The sequence below is a fragment of the Pundamilia nyererei genome, unplaced genomic scaffold (genome assembly GCF_000239375.1).
Source record: "Pundamilia nyererei isolate P.nyererei 1_Seehausen unplaced genomic scaffold, PunNye1.0 scaffold00036, whole genome shotgun sequence".
NCBI classification, from domain to species: Eukaryota; Metazoa; Chordata; class Actinopteri; order Cichliformes; family Cichlidae; genus Pundamilia; species Pundamilia nyererei.
The window spans coordinates 2,812,558-2,833,781 of record NW_005187437.1 but is presented as its reverse complement, the minus strand read 5'-3'; the positions used below and the strand labels follow the sequence as shown (position 1 = coordinate 2,833,781).

The window sequence follows — 21,224 nt, the reverse complement described above, 5'->3', positions numbered from 1 at the left end:
CGTAGGCAGGGAGAGAGACAGAGACAGAGAGAAAGAGTGCACCTCTTCACCCTCTCTCGCTACTCCCCATCACACACAAAGCCCAGAGAGACTCCATGGGGCGCCAAATAATAACCTTCTTTGTCATTATCATCGCCCAGCCAAACAGCTCTCAATCCTCCTCCACCTCCTTCCGTCTTGAACACAATCATTGGCCTATCGTTTACAGTGTGCCGCTAAATGGGAACATCAATAGACACGTCCATTAGCAGTGCGAGTCCTTTCCACTCTGATTCTGAAGTGCTTTAATAGCTGGCACACACACACACACACACTCTCACGCTTCACCTCAGCCGACTGTTAACCAAGCTAACCCCGGTGCAGGCGAAGCTGAACTGATGGGGTGTATCATTAGAGCTGGTTAGGAACACGGTCGGTGCGAGGGTGGTGCTTTCAGTTAACCTGAAGCTACAAACCGCGAGCGCAATGCCACAACTGATTCAAGGAGCACTGCACTTTGCATAATCCAATGATTTTCTGCTGAATACAAGTTCAAGCCTCTGTAGCTGACACTACTTGGTCTTATCTGGCAAATCACAGTTATTTGCAAGCTGGCAGCAGATCGTGTGTAACTCTATGTCCAACACTGTTCTTGGTTACTTCTATTAACCTTGCAAATTGAATTCAACACACAAATCCTATTACATTTGAGTGTGTTTGTAGTATAAATACAAACACACATACCTCAGTGTGACATTCTGAAGACATACTGAACAGAACATCAAACCAAATGAATTAATCTTTATATGCTAATGAGCTGTGTGCGTGCAAGCTCATAAAATGCACAAACACGCCGTTTCCCTGACGGTATCAGAACAGGACAGACTATCACCCTAGCCGTAGACTAATCAATACAACAGAGTCAATCTTATTTAGCGCCACATTCGTGCCTCGTTAATCTCACGCTGAACTTTAGTCACCCTTATTGCTGATGCAAATTGCAACTTAACGTTCGGTTTGACACTTAACCGAACATCAAACTAAGCCGAACACGTCCGAAACTGTAGCAGAACGAAGGGGGAAAAAACAGAAAAGGGCAAATACAGAGTTAGAGGGAGGGAACACTTTCCCACAATCCTCCTCCACACACTGTAATTTCAGCATGCCTGGGTTTTTGGTAGGGTGTGCAAAGCAGGATGCTGGGAACCCTGGGAGGGACACAGGGTGGGTTAGGGGGCTTGTGGGATATGTGGTGCAGCTGTTAAATTTGACTTGTGTGGATGGGTTTTGACTGATGAAAATAGAAATTGAAAAACGAAGCAGGCATAAGCACACGTGCACACGTGGACAAATCGCAAATGATATGAGATATGACATGAGCAAAGACTTGGAAAATTAGAAATAAAAAAGTGAGAATTTAAATTTGACATTTAAGCTTTTTTGTTTTGTCTTTTTACATCTCGCATTAAATTAAACCAAAAAACAGCTTTTAACAGCGCTGGTACTGGAAACTACAAAGCTCTTTAAATGACTGAATTTTGTAGCTTTCTCGAATATAACTTGTCAATGTTTCTCTCCTTGGAGAAGAAAACTAGAAAACATTGTTTTCTTCCTGAAGGAGGCCATAATGATCCTCCTTCAGTGTTCAGATTTTTAGCGTAACTGGCATGCATATGTGTGTGTGTGTGTGTGTGTGTGTGTGTGGTAGGGTGGTGGTAGACCGCAGACAGCCTCTAGGTGCCATTATGTGTGTGTCTCTGTGCTTGCGTGCCTCCTTCAAGTCTGGACCTGGACAGAAAACAAACAGAGAAGAAAGCATAGGATAAATTCAGGTGTTGTTTGGTAAAGCTTGTCATTAAAATGTCACACACACACACTCACAGGAGTTCACACACACACACACACGGATGCGTAATCTCTGTGAATGAATCACAAAGAAACAGATGCACGTACATTCAAAAAGGAAGACACTCACGTACACACACACTCTTGCAATCGACACAGTGTTTCGGGGTTTTATTTCCCGCATTATTATCCACTGCGGCGCTTTCACACTGACTAGTTTATATATGCCTCCATTTCCAAAAATATTTTTGTGGTGGTGAAATATGTCGTAAATGATTCAACATCGCAGACAGATGTGTCAACACTATTAGGTGTAATACGTCAGCACGTCACCAAACCCCGTCTAAAAAATAAAAAAAGAACCAACACAATTTTTTATGTACAAAAAAAAGAGCCCACTCATGAGCCGATTCATATAAACACTCTGGGTGGTCTTAAGGAACAATGACACAGAGCCAGCATGTGTGTACATTAATACATGATTCATCTTGAAGAAAGAAAATAAATGAGTTGAAAGTAAGTGTTTAAAAAGAAAGAAAGAAAGAAGAAAGAAAGAAAGAGAGTACGTTGTTGCCTGAAGTACAAGAATCCTGATATCACGGATATGAGGAACGAGCCTTTTTGAAGTCACTTTGGAGTCTGTCAAAGAAAAAAAAAAAAGAAACCTGCTTGTGATCATGTGCCGGGGTAGCCCCTACATGTGTTTTACTAAAGATGATATATCAGTGATTATGTGATGCCCACAACATGAAAGAATTTCAGCATTATGACGGCAGGGAATGTAACGCCTTATAAATCTTGGTGTCTGACATTTCTACACACCAGGGCTGAGAGGGATGTGCACGGAGGCAGAATGAATTATCAAAAAGAATTTTTGAGTAGAAAATCTTAGGTTGACCAGATGGAAAGGTGGGGGAAAAAAGGACTTTGACTCTGTAAAATTCAGCCAAACCTATAAATAATTTAATATTTTTATATTAAGCTTAATATGTTTTTATACTTTTTTTTTCCTTTTTCTTCTTCTGGTTTGCTCGCTTTAAACAATATCAGGGAATTTTGAATAAATTGTATGTGTGTAGTTAGATGTTGGTCCTGATAATTCAACTCCAGTCCTACATTTTACAGAACTTACTTTCTGTACTTTTGGCAAATCAAAAAGCCGAATTAACGAGAAGAAGTCATCCAAAGAATATGAAACTATGACTACGCTAATAATGGCATATGTGGGCACTGGGTAATATCATCTGACAATACCAAGAAATTAAACATAGTTACCATAAATTACATTATTTGTAGTTTTTCAAAATTGCATCTACTCAGTTTCTTCATTAGTAAGTCATGTTTTGTGTTTTTCAGTTTTTTTCCTCCCTCTCTGCATCCCCTGATGTTTTCTTTGATTCAAGTGCCATTTGGACTCCCATTGAGACAAATAATGAGTCACTCTGTGTATTCTCAAAGCTGCCTGTTCATTTGTGGTCAAAAAACACATCAAAGTTCCCATGGAAGACATATTCATAAATGCCTTTTTTAAGCTACTTTAGCTGTATTAATGACTTCTTTAAGCTGCCTGCTGTTCATAGATTTAACCAGTCCCTCAGAGTCCTTTTTAGCTTTATATTCTTTGGTTCAAGAACCGTTTGGTTCCTGGCAAGAAAGTTCATGTGGTCGTGGTTAGATCTAGCAAGTACAAGAGCTGAGGTCTAAATATATCTCTGTGTCTAAATATTCAGTGTTTAAGCATTTACTATATATATGTCAACCAGTTCCACTTTTTGTTTATGTAAACATGGCAAGTGGAGTTTTGGTTCTTGAATCTGATCCAGGATCAGGGTTGTATAAATTTGCGAGCAGAATTTAAGGTCAATTTCAAATGTGGCATTTTACTGTATGCAGTATCTGCTTTTCCTTTCATATTACATACATAAGTCACAGGTTTTATTAAAAGCAGTCTAGACACAGCTCTAATTAAAACTATGGTTTAAAAAAAATCACAATGCAGCTTTAATAAATGGACCTGAAGATTCTTTATAATTACATGTACAATCTAAACCACACACACACACACACACACACACACACACACACACACACACACACACACACACACACACACACACACACACACAACAAAAATGTTCAGCGGTTTAGTTAAAAGGTGGCTTGCTAAAATAGGCTTGCCAGTGAAATGTGGTTCCTCTGAATTTCGCAGCCAGATCTACATTCCCAGAGAAAGAACAATGATTGACCTTGGCCGAATGAAAAATTGCCTCAATTGTTCATAGTTTGCTTTGATGTTAAATACAGTGAAACAGTGCAGCAGAGGAAAGCTGCTCACTACAAATGAAGGAGAAATCCCTCCTACCCGTTTGCAGTTCCTGCATCTTGAGAATATGCAATTTACTATTTCTGTCTGGACGGTTTTTAAGGGTGCGTTGCTTCGCTCCCACCTCTCCATTTCTCTTTCACTGTATTTTTTTCCACCTCTCTTACTGCCATCTCCCTCTTATTGCTCCAGTAAGCAGACTCACGAGACCCTGGAGAGTACTCTCATCATTAAAGTCCCTATATGGAGTCACAAATTTATGCTCAGTACATTTGGGGAAGAGAAAAAAAACCCAGAAAGAAAGCAGGACCACCCATGTGTTTTCAAACCCAATGCTACAAGATCAGCATTCTCCCTGCTGACTAAATGAGCCAATTCACACAAAGGGGGGAAAAAGCTGCAAATTAACGGACGTTTGAGGGTCTGATGGTAGACGCGGTGTTTATGTGTTAACAAGAAGACGCTATTAATCAGAAGTGACTGGTAGAAAAGCCCTTGTTGTGGGATTGACTGGCATTGCATTTTGTTTTCCACCAAGTACAAGAAAGCCTTGAATAAATTAGAGTTTGTTTCTAAAAGAGTTAATTAGACGTTTAACTTTTATACGGTTGAGAGCACTTCTTTATATTTTGATTTTCCTCCTTAATATAGTTTGTCATCAAGCGGTTAGCTAGCATGACAGTTTTTAAACTCCACAGTGATTTATCGGATAGTTGACAAAGCAGCGAACTGTACATTACAGTCACAAGTCTAAAATTAAAATTTAGCCTTTATTGGGCTCCCTTGAGTTGAAATACCAAAAATGTGGGTGTATCTGTGTATGTGTTTATCAAAGTGTCATCGTACCCAATGTGCTATTGGTACAAAGTGGTGCTTTGAGCGATCCCTAAGACCAGAAAAGCATTATATAAATGCAAACAATTACCAGGGCTCTTTACTGAAAAATCCCACAGTTTAATTAGGTTTTGTCTTAGGTTCATTAAGCTCCATAATTGCACTAAGAAAATAAAATATTTCAATCTACTCCAGAGTAGCATTTATGGTTTTTGTGTGTACCTTATGTACATAAATGATCCCCTTCTGGCTCATCTGGCTTCTATTCACTGCCAAAGTGATGGTTGGGGCGAAGCTAAAGTTAGCTATGTGATGATCTTTGTAAAGCAACAGTGTAAATTTAAGTGCACATCCCTGAACGTCACAAAGCCCGCTGCTTTGATCAATTCATCTTTTTTTTCTTTTAAATTTGCTGTGCCATGCTCAAACAACGTCCCAGGGAAGCAGGAAACCAGCGACATGGCTGTTTTCACGTGTATGTTTACGTTGCACAGTACATGCTAATCTTTGTCCGCTTTCTTAGAATGCATGTGTGTTCTTACCGCATTGTGTCTGTTTGTAATAAAACTGGTAGAGACATGTAGTGCTAGACCACCCAGAGCAGTTATCCAAACACCCTCCTTACTCACAAAAAGGCACTAGTCTTAATTATATCCATCCTCTGGGTGTGTCTTTCTGCTCAAAACAGACATCAGAAGACCCCCCCCCCCGATAGGCCACAAACCTCATAAGGAACCTTATGGAAAGATGGTTTTGGTGACCTTAGACAGAAATAAACATATAGCATGCTGCATTTTTTCCCCTTGGCAGCTCAAAACACAAACAAGTCATGGATTATCTCCTTTTGTACCTACGGATTTGGAAATAATCCCAAATTTCCCGTAGAGGGCTCTTTTCATAACAAATCCGAAGGGTTTCAAAATCAGTCAGGTGAATTATTTACAGTACTACGAGTGGTGTGATACTGCACTAAAAAACTGTGTAGTGTCAGGCACCTGGCTATGAAGGAGAAAAGACAAGAAAACGCACGCACACGCACAATGTATTAAGAAGGCAACTGCGATAGGGAGGAGGTTGTTGTGACTGCATTGCTCCCTTTCGTGAGCTCTAATTTTCAAGCTGGCGATATGAGGGGGCAACCTTGTGCTGAGAGAGTCCACGCAGGCAGAGCCCCAGCCTCTTTCTGCCAGACAAATCCTCCTTGGGCTTTGATCGTCTGCCCACTTCTCTCTCTGTGGTTTTTGTTTTCAGGCAAACAGCTGTGATGTTTAGCTGAAATGCAATGAGATTCCAACTGTCAAAATCTGCTGCAAAAAACAACAACAACCAAAAAAAAAAAGAGAGAGAGAGAGATAAGAAAAAAAAATCCCCTCAAAACAACCAAAGAACACATGAATAAAGAGGCCAGAAACAGACAAATAATGATAGTAAAAATAAACATCATCACCGCCTTGATCGCTGCTTTCGTCCTAATGTGTTCAACATGCTATCCTTCAAGGATCAAGGGGTTAATCTGCTCCTGTTGTATTATAGCTGAGATACTATCGAAGGCCATTTGTTCCAAATAGCGAGGCTAATGACCCTGATCCGACGCTTGGCGTTTGGCCACGAACTGAGCGCAAGGGAAGGTAAGTAACCTCATATATTCTCAGGGGCCGAGCTAATGAGAGGGAATGGGAATACGAGCTACAGTCCATCATCTACTTAGGAACTAGACAGCAGTGCCATCTTCCTTCTCAGACTCAGACACACAAACACGCACATATGGGAAAACAGTAATGGGAAGCCCAACTCCTCCTCAGCACCTAATTTTACACCTGTCTAGTTAAGTAAATGTACTTACGTGTAGCATTTTATCATTAGTAAGTGAATAACAGATTCATTCTGGAGCAACGGCATCACTACTGTAAACAAGGAGTTTGATCATCAGGCAGTTTCCACTGGTTGTTCAACTGCTTTTAAGCATTTAAGCATTTGGTAGGAGTTTGTCACAAAAATACACCTCGAAACACGACCAATGTGTTGCTGCTTTAGCGCAAACACAAGTGGGTTGTTTTTTTTATTTTTTTGTTTGTTTTGGTTTTTTTGTTTTTTTTGGGGGGGGAGGGGGGCGGCTGCACATAGAGCAGAAGAGCATTAATAATCAGTGAAAAAAGCTGCAAGTTATTTTGATCGTGCTTTTTGAAAATTAAATATTGCATCAGAGGACTAAAGGTGGTTTGGCCCTTTGTAAGTCATTTTTTAAACAAGCTTTATAAATAAAAATAACACATTATTGTTATTTAATTTGGTTTTCTCCAATTTTTATAAATGTAATGGCATATATTTCTTTTTAGAGCATATAAAGCTTAGATAGATTTATTACAAAATATATACATTTTAAAAAAATATTTTTTAGCATTTGCTACCAGACGTACAAAATTACAGCTGCGCAACGTCTAGCCGAGTGGATGTCCCCTCCATGTGAGAGAATTCAGCTGCGATGGGGAAGCAGCAGGGGTCCACTCGTCTGCCTTTATTCGGTTCACCGTGAGCCCGGCTGCCTCTTTAACTTCTGGCACGCATAGGAATATTTATGTGTGTGTTTTTAAGAAAAAAAAAGGGGAAAAAAAGAAGAGAGAAAGGGTGCAGAAGTAAGCGCCCTGCTGCACTCCGTATATGTGTGCAAGTGTGTTTGTGTGTGTCAGTAATACCTCCAATGGCAGCCTAATGATAGGTCTTATCGACACCCAGCAGTGAATACGGGCCTTTGTCTCCTCTCGGAACGCATTATGAAAAGCTTAGGGGGTTGCCTTTGACTCCATTTTATTCTCTCACCCACTGATAAAACCCCAGTAACAAAAAAGGCAACCGTTATACAGCTCCTGTAGTGTAGCAAGTTTAGTCACAATACAACCCCTCTCCCCGATCCATACCCACGTGATAATAAGCAAAAAGTTGGGCGCACGGCTTAGAAACTCATAAGTCACTCACAAAAGACAGAGATTAAGACTGGAATTTTACATTTTGAAAAACAAATTCACAATGCCTGAAATTACCATTCATTTCAAATATCAAGTATATAGGCTGCATTAACGGAAAAGGGAAAGCCACAAGATTCAAATGTGTGGTGATGGTGAAGGATTGTTATATAGCAGAGTTTAAATTCTTTTCAATGGCAGTGGGTAACACAGCAGTGACACATGATAGCAGGCTGTTAGTGATATACAAATTACACTAAAAAAACATACATAGCTTGTGACTGTGTAAGATTCTGTTTTTATTTCAATCTGTGAATATAGCTTTTGTCTTTCAACCCTAATTTACATCACATATGTCAACATCTGGCTTCCCTAAATATTACATATCTACATGTACATTGTAGATATACAGCTTTTACCAAAATAAAAGCTGTACATAATATATATATATATCTTTTCCTTATTCATGCTCCAAAGCTGGTGCTATTTTCAAATGTATGCCATCTCACTTCAAAACAAACAGTGATATTAATGGCTCCCAATTTCAAGAACAACTGAGCTTATCTGGGGATAAGTTTAGTTTGTACCTTTCACTAGACTGTAAAATAACTAACTTTTCTTCTGCAGTGAAGGTTCTGTTCATTACTGTGCTCATTTGTGGGTTAGAGGTTGGGGCAGGGTCCCTTAGACAAACAGTTTATGAAATGAAAATGTTTTCGTTTCCAGCGATGGTAAGAGCAACTTCTCACATTTTTAAGAGTTCAGTATTACAGCTACTTTGGGGAGTATAGCCATTACAGTCTATCCCTGCAGAGTTAATAAAATCTTCTGCCTCTATGTTCTTTCTCACTCTTACTTCACAAGGTTTTTTCTTTTTCTCTCTCTCTGAAAAACTGTATGTAAGTACATTACATTCTTACTCTCAGTTGTTTGGATTTTTCTTCGAACCCTCCTTTCAACGCATCTCCAAAGATCATTAAAACAGGCTGCAGTACTTTACTCACTCTTTCTTCCTTTGCATTTCTCTACATTGTCTTTCTCTGTCTTAATCTTAAAGAGAAGAGCAATAAAGACTATCAGAACATAGACTTTCTCAGAAATCATCCCCCTCTGCATCCATGTTGCTGGCATAGCGATCCTATAGAAAGCTCCCAAGGCCAAGAGCAGATTTAGGGGACTCATTTAGTAGGCAGGTAGAGTTGAGACTTCCCCTCCACCTCCATCCCATTCTTCACAATTAGAGAGGCCAGGAAGTGGAGTATTTTATGACCTTATAAAGACATTAGAGGCACTGCCGCATTGCCCCCGGACACCCCCCTCCCAGTTCTTTACTTCTTGTCTACTTTTGGACTCTCCATGCTTGCTTTGACGTTTCTCCAGCAACCTCTTCCTGTCTTGTTTCTTGTTCCATCTTCTCACCCTCTTTTGTTTTAATTTTTATCCATTTCTGCCTGATCATCACCCCCCAATCAATCTTTCATCCATCCATCCATTTTGAAACAGCATTCTCCATTAAAACTCAATAAAGGCTCTCATTCGAATCCTCAGAATTCTCCTCGTATTACGTTTTATTGGTGACGGGGTGTCTATGGTTTTAAAAAAAGAGCAAGTTGTTTTGAGGAGTTCTTTGTGTGGATAAAAATGGTCCCATTTTCGACACTTGTCTGTTAGGCTTTCATGGTCGCCTCCGACGCAGTGTGTCCAAGCCCCTCACCTCCCCGCACTGCTGCAAACTATTGTCCATCATGTGTTGATTATTTTGCGTGAGTGTGAAACTGACAATTACTCGCTCTGTCCCAGAGTCCTGCGTTGAATCAATATGACATGACGGAGTGACTCATTTGGCCGTCATTCTCTCGTTCATATATTTGAAATATGAAACCTTGTGACACACTGTGGCAGCCCACCTCCTTATACACAAATGGACACTGACAGAGAACCATGCTGGTGCTTGTCCTGCGGCTTTTAAAGCCAGCTTAGATAGACTCGGCTGCTCCTGAAAGGTCCTATTCCACAGAAGCAGAGGGCAGACACACTTGGTAGGAAAGAAAAAAGAAAGAAAGGGGGGGTAGTGGCATGTCTGGATATTTGCTTAAAACATCCTTCACCTTTTTCCTCTCTTTCTTCCTTGCATCATTTGACCAGTAACCTAAAACAATGGCGTTTCCCTCAAAATCCCAGATGGTTAATGCGTAGCACATCCATCAGAAGAATAATGTTCCTTCTTGAAACAGCTTCAAAACCACTTCCATTTTAAAGCACTTTGTTCTGGTCCAGCTGGAGTGATTTGGACAGACATGTAAAAAGTAAGGAAGCGCAATAATTACAACTGATTACTGTTGGAATTCCGACGACCGCTTGGAGGAAAGCTTCCCATTTATTTAAACCAACGCTCTACCCCCCTTAACTATTCGAACTAATAGCTTTCAAAATTATCCTCATCATCATATCCTGTCCTTTAAAATGGTGGTGGTTGTAGAAAATAGATCAGGTCAGAGCAGCAGTGCGAGCTCGAATGGAAGAGCTACACAAGTGACACAATTCAACAAGGAAAGAACCAAAAGGAGTTAGGAGAAATAGGTAAGAGCAACTAAGAGAGAGATCAGAGAGAAGGTGGATCAGGCTGACGTGAAATGAAGTGAAGCATTCTGAATTGAATTTTTGCCTTTTGTAAGGAACCTTTTTGATAGGTAATGTTAAACTGGTGATCCCTTTGCTGGACAAGGCAATATGATGAGTGGAGAAACAGTTTTTTATTGGAAGGGCACACACATTAACCCCCAATTCCAGAAGATTTCCAGGTTCAGTTCCCTCCAATTCAACCAATTACTGAAAAGATAAATGAAATCAAGGACAGTAAATGTAATAGTACCAATAGTGGCGGGTAAAAATCCTCATATACATCTCAAGTAATATGGATCTTCCCTTTCTAAAAATAATAAGAAAAAATGGACTAGATACATAAATACTGGAAGACAATTCACACATTGCTATTGTAAAGTCTGGGTGGAAGGCTGATGTAGAAGAGAAGAGAGAGTCTCATCAGAAGAGAGGATGGCAAGAACTGAGAAAAACAACATTTTCTTTTTCCTCTCGGCGCCTCTCCTCTCTAACCATCCCCCTATCTGTGCATGGTGGCAGCCATTCTGTCCATGACTGCATGGTGGAAAATGATTTAGTGCTGCCTTCAGCCTCACACAGAGAGGGTGAGAAGATTACTCTCCGAGAGGCTGCTCACTTCGGGAACAGCTGAAACGCAGTTAAGACGGCGAAGGTGGCATCCCTGAAAAGAGGACTGTTTAGTCTAATGGCCGCTGAAGAGAAAGAGTCAAATCTGCACGGCGTGAAATGGAAATGCAGCGCAAGAGGCTTTGTAATTCCACGAAACCTTTCTTCAGTGCGGATCGAAATGGTTCCTTCATACAAATAGACATTGATTTTTAAATAGTTGTAGAATTTTAAGAAAATACTTTTTTTTTTACTATTAATAGGTACAAACAACATTTTCAGGAAGTTTCTACTTTTCTGAGAGATTCATTCCTAAAATAAATATCAGTATACACAGATGTGCTGGTGGGTTTCTCATCAGCAGAGAGCAACGATCATTAGAGGAAAAAAAGATAACGACGGGAATGAAGATCGGGAGGCAGTTGATGACTCAGACAGGATGATGTGTTCTTCAAATGGTGGCTGGGGTCTGACACCAGGGACACATGCACGCACATACATACATACAACAGACACATTCAAACAACTCACAAAAACATGCAAACATCAAACTCACCCCAGGTGCACAGCTGACTCAGGCAACTAAATGAAAAGGTAACAGATACAAAGACAAGACAATATATAACCCCCCTCCAGAGTAAACTGAGCTCCCTTACCTCTTTCACTTGTCTTTTTTGCTCCTCTACCCGCTCCTTCACTCTGCATCGATGGCTAACGCTGTGAGCACCCCTCTTCTCGTTCCAGCTCTTTTCCCGACCTGACGGAGCAAAAGAAGAAAAACAAAGTGCATACGAACAGTTAAGAAACTGTTTCACTGGAATGGAGCCAACTCAAAAAAAATCCCAAAACCTATAAATAAATAAAACTCTCCACAAAGCAGACGGGCCTTATGGAGTACCAGCTTTCGCGTGTAATTGAGTTATCTGTAACCATTTTCTTACTCATGGCATACAGCAAATTTAAAGAACAAGATAAGTGATTAGAAATCAGTTCAGTTCACGACCTAAAAACTGCAAGTGTTTGAAGTCGAGATATGTTTTGTGATGTGGAATTCCAAAGTGTTGAGTAACCGAACAAAAGAAAAACCCAGAAGAAAAGAGATATACTGAACTCAGCAGAAAGATCAGTGCAAATGGAAATGAGGTTCAAGTTGGGGTCAGGAAACACTGACTGGCAACCAGTGGAAGAGAAGAGCCATGCAATGATGATGACAATGACGATCGTTTTAGCCACTAACAGTTTGTCTAACTTTGTCTATTTCATCTTTCCTCTCCTTGGCTTGACTTGTTTGACCTGTAATTGTTACATTTAGATTTTTTTAAGCTGTACTACTTATACAAGCATTGTAAAAAAAAATCTGTTTGCGTGCATGTGTGTGATGAAATTGCTAACAGCTGTGACAGCCACTATTGTGCACATGCACACACTCTTTTCTGCATCTCATTTGTAGCATGCAGCTGCACAGATAAAACATGAGGGTTAAGCAAATATTGTACAATAGCCAGAAAACAATGCACCCCCATCCCTCCCCTATCACACTCTCTCTCACTCACTCACACACAAACACACACAGCTAAGATTGTGCCAAATGTGTGTGTAGAAAAAAAAAGACTGGCACTGCTTGTCCTCTTTATTACTGTGAACAGAGCAGACACCCCTGCTCCCCTCCCATTCATTTTAATCTCTTTTCTTAATGATAAACCTCCTCAGTCACACTCTCTCTCTCCGTCTGTACCCCTCCAACCACACCCCTCCAGTCTGGTGTCGGCTCTCTAGTATGGCAGTAACAGTGCTCCTTTGTTTGTCCTCCTCCCCTCGTCTCTTTTTGCCCCCTCACCCTGACCTGAATGATGCTGGTTGGCCGGGATGGAGGCATGCCTCAACAGGAACGCCAGGGAAGAGAAAGGGGAGGGAGCGAAGGCGGATAAGCGCAGGTTTGGGGGGGGGGGGGGGGGGGACGTAAATAAAAAAATTTGTAGGGGCCTGACAGTCATTTGCTCTTATTCATCTGTCTATTTGGCATTGCAGAAGAGACCATTTGTGAGAAAAAAGGAAGGTTGGCTGGAAGGGACCACACCCTCAGTGAATCCACCAATCCCAATTTACAGAAAGCCTTTACAAAAGGTCTATTTCTGGTTTGAACAGTGAGGCTAATTTTAAAACACAAAGTAAAAATAGAAAAGAGAAGTTGTGATCTTTATTTCTACTCTGAATGAACCAATGCTTGCGGGTAAGAAGAAAAACGGCTCTGTTCCTTGGCTTTTGCATTTATGCGGCTAAGAAATAATGCGCATGATATTCCAACAGGGCATTTTTAAAAATAGCCTCTAAGTACACAATGCGCAATTTCTCATTTATGCAAAGAAAATAGTGGCCCTGCCCAGTGAGGTTAGTTGAGACATAATTTTAGCCGTTTCATTCTGGTACCACTGCTGGAGCTGCAAACCCAGTTTCCTAATAGCATAAATACTGCTCTTGTAATGGTGCCTGGGGGATGTCTCATTTGGAAGTGAGGGAGACAGCACAGTAGAGCAGTACCTTTTACACTTAGCCAAAAACCCACATGTGCGCACACACACACACACACAGGCTGTGGATCATTAACCCCAACTAATCTACAAACATTATGTTTATAGAAAACGCCTTTCCAGCTTAGGCGACCGGCACAGCCAAGCCACGTTAATTCATTGAGCGAGTGTGTGTGAGCGAATTTGTGTGTGGCGTATCTGTGAGCTATAATGACAAGTGTGTCATGTCTCTCAGTATGCATGTGTGTCACGGCCGCCTGTGTCTACGGTGTCTGCTGTGACAGACACAGAGAGAACATGACAGAGACAGCGAAAGTGCGCGCTAATGTGTGCGTACGAGCGCCTGTGCGCGTGCATTTGTGTGGCGTGACTATGCCAGTGATGCAGCTCACAGCCTTGATCTAGGCTCCTGCCTCTCTCCAACACCCGCTGTGCCTGCTTCATTAATCAATAGGACAGATGAAGACAGACTCCTGCTGCGCTGTGAGGGAAAACGGTAGCTTGCGTGCGCAAGCGTCGTGCGTTTGTGTGTGTGCAAATTTCAGCGTGTAAGAAAGCTGGAATGCCCTCGGGTAGAACGTGGCAGACATGATGCAAACCTTCAAGGCTTCCTGCCCACACAGAGATCATCAACACTGGATTTGCCTTCTTCTACCTCCAATGGGAAAAAAAGTTAGAGGGAAGGAAATAAACAAAGGAGTTATTACATTTGTTTTTGTGTAAGCATTATTCTAATAAATTGCATTATTTTCTCATCACTTCAAGAGCCTGGAGGGATATCTGATTTTGGAGGTCTAACATGTATGTCAGATTACACAGAATAAATAGCAGCTTTTTGGTATCACAACTCTTCTCCCTCATCTTCAGGGGGATACAGGAGGAGCGCCAAAGAAAATCTCCCTATTGGTCAGTTTGAGCCCTAGATAACAGTTACACACAAACACATAACTGCTCAGAAACACACACCTTAATTGCCACTGTTGTGTTTATTTACACCCTGTTATAGATATAAAAAAATCTTTATGCAAAATGGGTTTAATACACCTTAAGGCGCAGTCAAATAAAGTGTAAAATGTTCAAGCTTCCAAAATCAGGTTAGGCAGATTTTTAAGCTTTTTTTTTCTGTCAAATGCACACAAACGGAAGAGATGCCTAAAACTGCCACTTGTGTAAAGCTTGCATTGGCTAAAGTGATCAAGAACAGCTTGCTGGGTGTCATCAAAACTCCTGATGCATTTACTCATCTGCAGAGCAGGAAGGTACACTCTTACAACGTGCACATTTGAAGCAACGTTAAGTTGTTATGTGATTAGTCATTGCAGGGTCCCGTGTTGAGTCAGACCGAGTAGCAGGCTTTACGTTAGAAAACCAAAACGTTTCCCACAGTCAGCACGATTGCTTTTGTTCAATGTTGAGCATCTTCTGTCACTCTATTAAGATACAGTAGATTTGTACAACCATTTATATCAGTTTACTACTGAACCATACAACTATATATATTGCAGAACATTATGTTATGGTAGAAAGCTGTCTGGAATTAATAACTCTTAATCACAAGACCAGTGTTTTGCATCAATTTCACATTTTCTAACAAAGTCATTATCAATGAAATTTGAAAAAGTAATTGTGTACAAATAGCAGGAAGCTAGATTTGAGTTTATTTTGGTACTGGGAATGAGGAATGCGTGTCATTTCCTGGTGCTCCAAATGGCCAAATGACTTGAATGCAAAGCCACAGAGGCCATTTCTCCCACAGCGCCCAAATCCTGCAGAGCTGTTATCAGTCATTGGGACGTTTTGTCTCCTCAGTATACAGCAAGGCCATTTTGTTTGTTTTCAATGTAACTTGTGATATTTGGCTGGGACTCAGTGCCCTCTATGTTAGTCATTGTGCTGAGATGAATGAATCTTTCTTCCAAATTTCATACAGAGATGCACTGTGTGAAACCATAGAGACACCTTTGAGACCACTAAACTGGTCTCCAGATTATTTGTGTAGCCACCAAACAATAGAACTGTTTGTATGAACAGCTATGAAGCGAGTGTTAAGCCTCGATTCAAAGGAAATTCTGCTAATGCTTTTAGGCATAACACAGATTGCTTTTTTATGAATCGAGACTTTTCAATTTATCTTTTTCGAATACCGCAAATTCTAAAAGTTACCGAAACAACAGCGTCAACTAGGCTTGCATCAGCTCTCCTTCATCTCTCAGTTGGCTTTTCAAGAAACCACACATAAAATCAAGATTAAGAGTGGTGGGGAAAAGGGGAAAAAAAGCATAACACCTTATTGTTCAAATTAGTAGGGGCAAAAAAAAAGCCGTAAAGAGTTGGTTGATTTCAGCATTCATAGATTAGCGAAGAATTTTGGTTTCATCTTGTTTTTTTGAGGGATTTTTCCGAACCGTGCACCACTTTAACATAGCAATTTTTTTCCCTTTTTATCTTCAGTGACTCATAACAAAGCCAACTGTTTACTCATAACAATATGCTTCTAACTGATAATATTCTGAGAATATCCTCGTAGTCCCTTTATATCTATGTCTTGCAAGTCATTTACAGAAATACATTAAAAATGCGTTATGTAAGTAAAGAACGGAGGGGGGAAAAAATCTGACGCGGCAGCTGTTATGGAGTGGTTTTATATCAGTATTTGGGTGAATTGTGGATTTTTATCCATAAAGTAAGCATAAAATTGTATATTAAGAAAAAAAAACAACTAATGGGAGAAATAGTAAGTTGACTTTTGTCAACACTGAAAAAAAGAAGATGAATTCCAGTGTCACGTCCTAACCCAAAACGCCCTGATTGCACAGGCACATTGTGCGTTTGACATTGCACGTCTGACACTCAGACAAAGAAGCCGATAGAGGCCTCAAGGGGGCAGATGACAAACACTACTAAACCATGGCCAGACACGACCCCCACCCGCCTCCATCACCACAACAAACGCACGGTATAGACAAACTTATTCAGAGTATATTAGGGAGGTGAAGGGGGCCAGGCTCTCAGGGACTCTCTTCACTTGGCTGTCCTAATCGTCTGAGACAACCCTCCAGAGACAGACCTTCCCGCCCACAAACCCAACTCCCCCCTCCCAAGGCATGAACCCAGACACATCCAGGAGTGTTTACAAGGGCAGGCAGCCATGACGTGGGGAAGCTGACCAAAATGAACAGCCCCACTGGGAGCTGTAGTTTAATTGTCCATCTTCTTCTTGGTCCAAATTAAACAAGCTCATGCGCATTCAAGTATCCATCCACATGTGTGCCGCCCACCTCCACTACCGCGCTTTTAACAGACTGGCACGTTCCATAGAGCATGCCATTGACGCAGAGTGATGAGCGAGACCCCATTGTCTCGTTATATTGTCTTCAATTAGGGAGGAGATGATGGGAGACAATGAGAGGAGCATTTGTAATCATGAGCCTCCCAAACTCAAGCTGGGAAACAGAACTTCATTATGCCCAATGGTCCCTCGTGGACAATAAAACGCAAGAATTGCGTGGTTCATCCTCACAAAGTTTGTAAGCATAAATGGCTCGAAGAGAAGTGAGTCACCAGGAAATGCTGCAGGGAGGTGGGTTGGGGATGGGGAGGGGGGTTCTGAAACTGAAGACAAACAGGGGCAGAAGCCAGTCATCTTTTATGACTGCAAGTGAACAACAAATTCCAAAGAAATGACACGCTTCATCTAGTTACATCTGCTGCACACTTACCTTTCTCATGAAAGTTTACTACCATCTTATTCAAACTGAAAAGTCTTAAAAGTGAGACTGTGAAGTGTTTTAGATAAAGAGCATCTGTGGCGTGAGTACAGGGGGGAAAGGGCTTTGATAATACTGTAGGAACAAGAAACTCATTGCTTTTCCAAGTTAGTTTTTCCAGGGATTAATTTACAGGCGTAGAGTGTGTAGCCATGATGTCTTTTCATCTTCACTACATAAATTTTGTGCAAGCTTAGCTCTGAGAACAGAAGCTCTGGCAGCTACGGTGTCAGCTCAGAGCCATCTGTAGAAATGAGACTTCTTAAAGAAAGAGAAAGAGAAACTCGAGAGCGCATTATCTGCATTTACCTGGAGAGCGTTCAGCTGAGAAATGACTGTAACCCGACATGTTGCCGGCTTTGTAGCTCACCATGTCATTTTTTTTTAAAAATCACGTTCCACCGTGGCTGTTGGGCTTTGATAGAACCATCCAACCGGACAAATACCGCTTTCATAAAATTGTGCAAATGATTTCTTTCAACTGGGATTGTGGAGGTATTGTGCCCCGCTCCGCCACCCCACACCCTGCCTATCCTCTCTCCTCGTGGCACAAAGAGCTAATCTGAGACGAACACTCGCACCAGCTCTGACACACTGTCATCGGAAAACAGCCGTGATTATATATTCTTTAAATCATGTAAGTGAAGCATGAGGTAAAAAGCCATCATCCAATGGAGGACAATAGCGGAGTTACAGCAATAACTGCGTAGTTTCTCCCGAACATCCAGCACTGGGATTAAACACTGGGTCCCTATTTACTCATCTTTACCTACGGCCTTTCTTTCACAATTACAATATCTTAGAGACGCCAGAAAGATCCTAAAACATTTTGATTTTGCCCATTTGCAGATGGAATCAGTCTGCAATGGGTGCCGGTGGCAGGGATATTCGTCATCTCAAGCTGCCCAGGGGCCAAACATCCCATCCTGCAAGGCCCCATTCCCTTATCTGATTCCAGCAGACTGGTCGAGATGATGGCCATGCCAGCCAGAGCCTTTGATTTCTTTTTTTTTTAATAACATCCCTCTGCTTTCACACTGCTTTATTGATCACCAACAGACCTCATTTTGTTCCTGTGCTTGGAGAAGGCTCTATTTGTAATGTGATCGCCCAGATGAAAATAGTAGAATGGTAGACAGATACTAATCCTCTTTTCCTCCCAGTCTCCAGCATCATCTTTAGTGATTTTTGCGGCTCGCCCCTGTCAAGACTCTCATTGCCTGAAGCCAAGAAGACACCACTCACACCGTTTTTTTTTTTCCCCTCCAAAAGATAAGAGATTGGGGGTACAATTGACAACATTTACTCAGCTATGTGTAAATGGGTTCAAATAAAATTAAACACGTACAACAAAAGCAGCCACCTCAGATTCTACAGCACTGATTTTCACTTCACAATCAAGAAACAGACTCAGACTTGACACATTCCTCCATATTGAACATCATAACGCAACAGCACAGAGTAGGGAGCGTCTGCCTTGTCACTTCACCCAGACGGTAGCTGGAAGTATGTAAATTGGTTCGTTAACCTTACAGTGTTGTAACCAGTGGGCCATGCAAAGGGCTTGCTCCATGCTGGTTTTCTTGTATTTTATTAACGCCCATTAATAATAACAGGAAACTTTCGCTAATGGCCCGAGGTGGTTGCTGCGGTGTTATCAAACACCGCAGTAATTATACATGACATCCCTATGATTAACACTCTTGTGATTATTACATCACGTCGAATCATCTTGGCTCCCGTTTTCTTAGTTATAACACATTTTACAAGAGGAGAAAGAAAGATGGGCTCTAGCTACCCCCCTCCCATCCTGGTTGTAACTTTAACCCCTGACAATAGAATGGCATGAAGAAAAAGAAGCTTGGGGGGGTGGAAAGGTGAAAAGGGATCCACATTTTCATATGGCTTCTCCCCCAGTGCTTGCAGAGTGTGTAGAAATTAGTTTGCAGTGTGTGCATGAGCTGCCAGCAGTGAGGGCTTGCACCTGGTGCAGGCGGGAGTATGCGAGGGGCCAAGGGTCACCTCACGGGTTAAACAGGATTGAAGTTCTCCTCTTCCCAAGAAGGGCCAGACGACCCCTGCGGCTGCATCGCATAACACGGGCCTTTCACACCGCTTCCTTCCCTTTTCTTTCTCCCCCCTTCCCCTCCTGGTCGCCTCCCTTTTTCTGCTGTAGAAAAGCACAGTAATCCATAACCCACTCAACTATCAGCAGCTCAATTATCCCTCCCGTTCACCCATTTTCTCCCCTCAGATGGAGATTCGAAAACAATTAACCTCTTCGCAGCTCGGGACTTTTCCCAGGAAAGGGGACGCCGGTAATTGAATGACTCCGCCATTTTTGACTGTGACTTCACTCCTTCACACATAAAGGTGGTTACCGAAAACTCTGTGGCTTTGTGGTTCTCCGGCGTCATTGTCAGGTAAGGTGCTCAAGCAGGATTTAACTAAATCATTTGATAATGTTTACATAATACTCCTTTCACCTACTTGGAGCTTAATAGATTTCCATCAGTCGTGATCATCATGTTGATATGTCGAGGAAATTGTACCCCCGTGAAGAATCTTAAATAATAATTATTCATATGTCAATAAATCATTGTTTGGTGGGCAGTACAACTGTGAAACCTGACACAAATGCACCATCTAGAAGCTATAGTGCATCCTCCTGCATCCAGAGCCTTCAATAAAATGTTCTCTTCTCCCCTTTCATTACAAAGGGCCTCCTATTCATCTCCAGGTAGACAGCTTCAAAACGAGGGCGGGAAGAACAGCCTGTTGCACCCATTGAGATTTTTATTACTTCCCTCTTCAAAAAGGCTGGTGGCGAAAGAAGAGGCAACCTCAATCTTCTTGATTCCACAATACACAGTCGGCTTTCAGAAAACACACACACAGACAAGTAGCAGGATTTCAGCTGAAAACTGTGTGTACATTTTACAGGCACTTGCTCCTCAAAATGTCACATTTGGGGAGATTACATTGCTGTTAGAGCCAGTCCAGCTGCTAAAAAGGATAATGTTCTCACAAACAACTTCATCAAAAATGGGAAAAACAACTCAAAAGTGCCGCATTCAACCACAATCTCCACTGATGCCCAACAAAGACTTCAACCAGCCATTTTCCATAAAGCGAGCTAGCTCATTATCCAGTTATAAGCCGCGCCATATAATCCCTAACCACCGCACATCGACAAAACAAAGACGTGCAAAAGGAAGACACTTCCATAAATGACTGTGTCAAAGATATAGAGATATTGAAATATCTTCCACCAACTTCTAATTGGAGTTGTGCATTTCATGTTGCTAGACTTCAGATGCTACCTCGTCATAACCTCGGTGACTAGACAACCGAGTCAACAGAACTGAAACCATGAACAACGTCTCGCAGCCTCGTCTGAAGCCCTTGAGATGGTAAAAATAGAATAATCATGCAGAAATTATATGTTATGTTTGTTGTTTTAACATCAAAGGACCCAGTTCCTGTTCATTAATAATAAATCTTGCTTTGCATCAGAATTCCTCTGGGTGGTACAGAAAAACAGCGATCGAGCACAATCGATGTAATGAATTTTAAAAGAGCCAGGTGATATAACTTATTTGAACTTAAACTTCCGGATGTTCACCAATCAACATAGCCGAAATCTTGCTCCTTATATACATAGGTGCATAGCTAAAGACACACACACACACACACACACACACACACACACACACACACACACACACACACACACACACATATATAATAGAACACAGAA

At 41.4% G+C, this 21,224-nt stretch overlaps 1 long non-coding RNA gene across 1 annotated transcript in view; it reads right to left on the bottom strand.

Moving 5' to 3' along the window:
* Window positions 1-1,434: 1,434 nt before the first annotated feature.
* LOC102197269 (uncharacterized) overlaps window positions 1,435-21,224 on the bottom strand; it is a 21,725-nt gene continuing 1,935 nt past the window's right edge. Inside the window, exons 2-3 of the long non-coding RNA XR_311668.1 lie at window positions 11,826-11,926; window positions 1,435-1,767 (exon numbers count right to left, since the gene is read on the bottom strand). This is a non-coding gene — a long non-coding RNA (uncharacterized LOC102197269). The remainder of the gene's footprint in view (window positions 1,768-11,825; window positions 11,927-21,224) is intronic.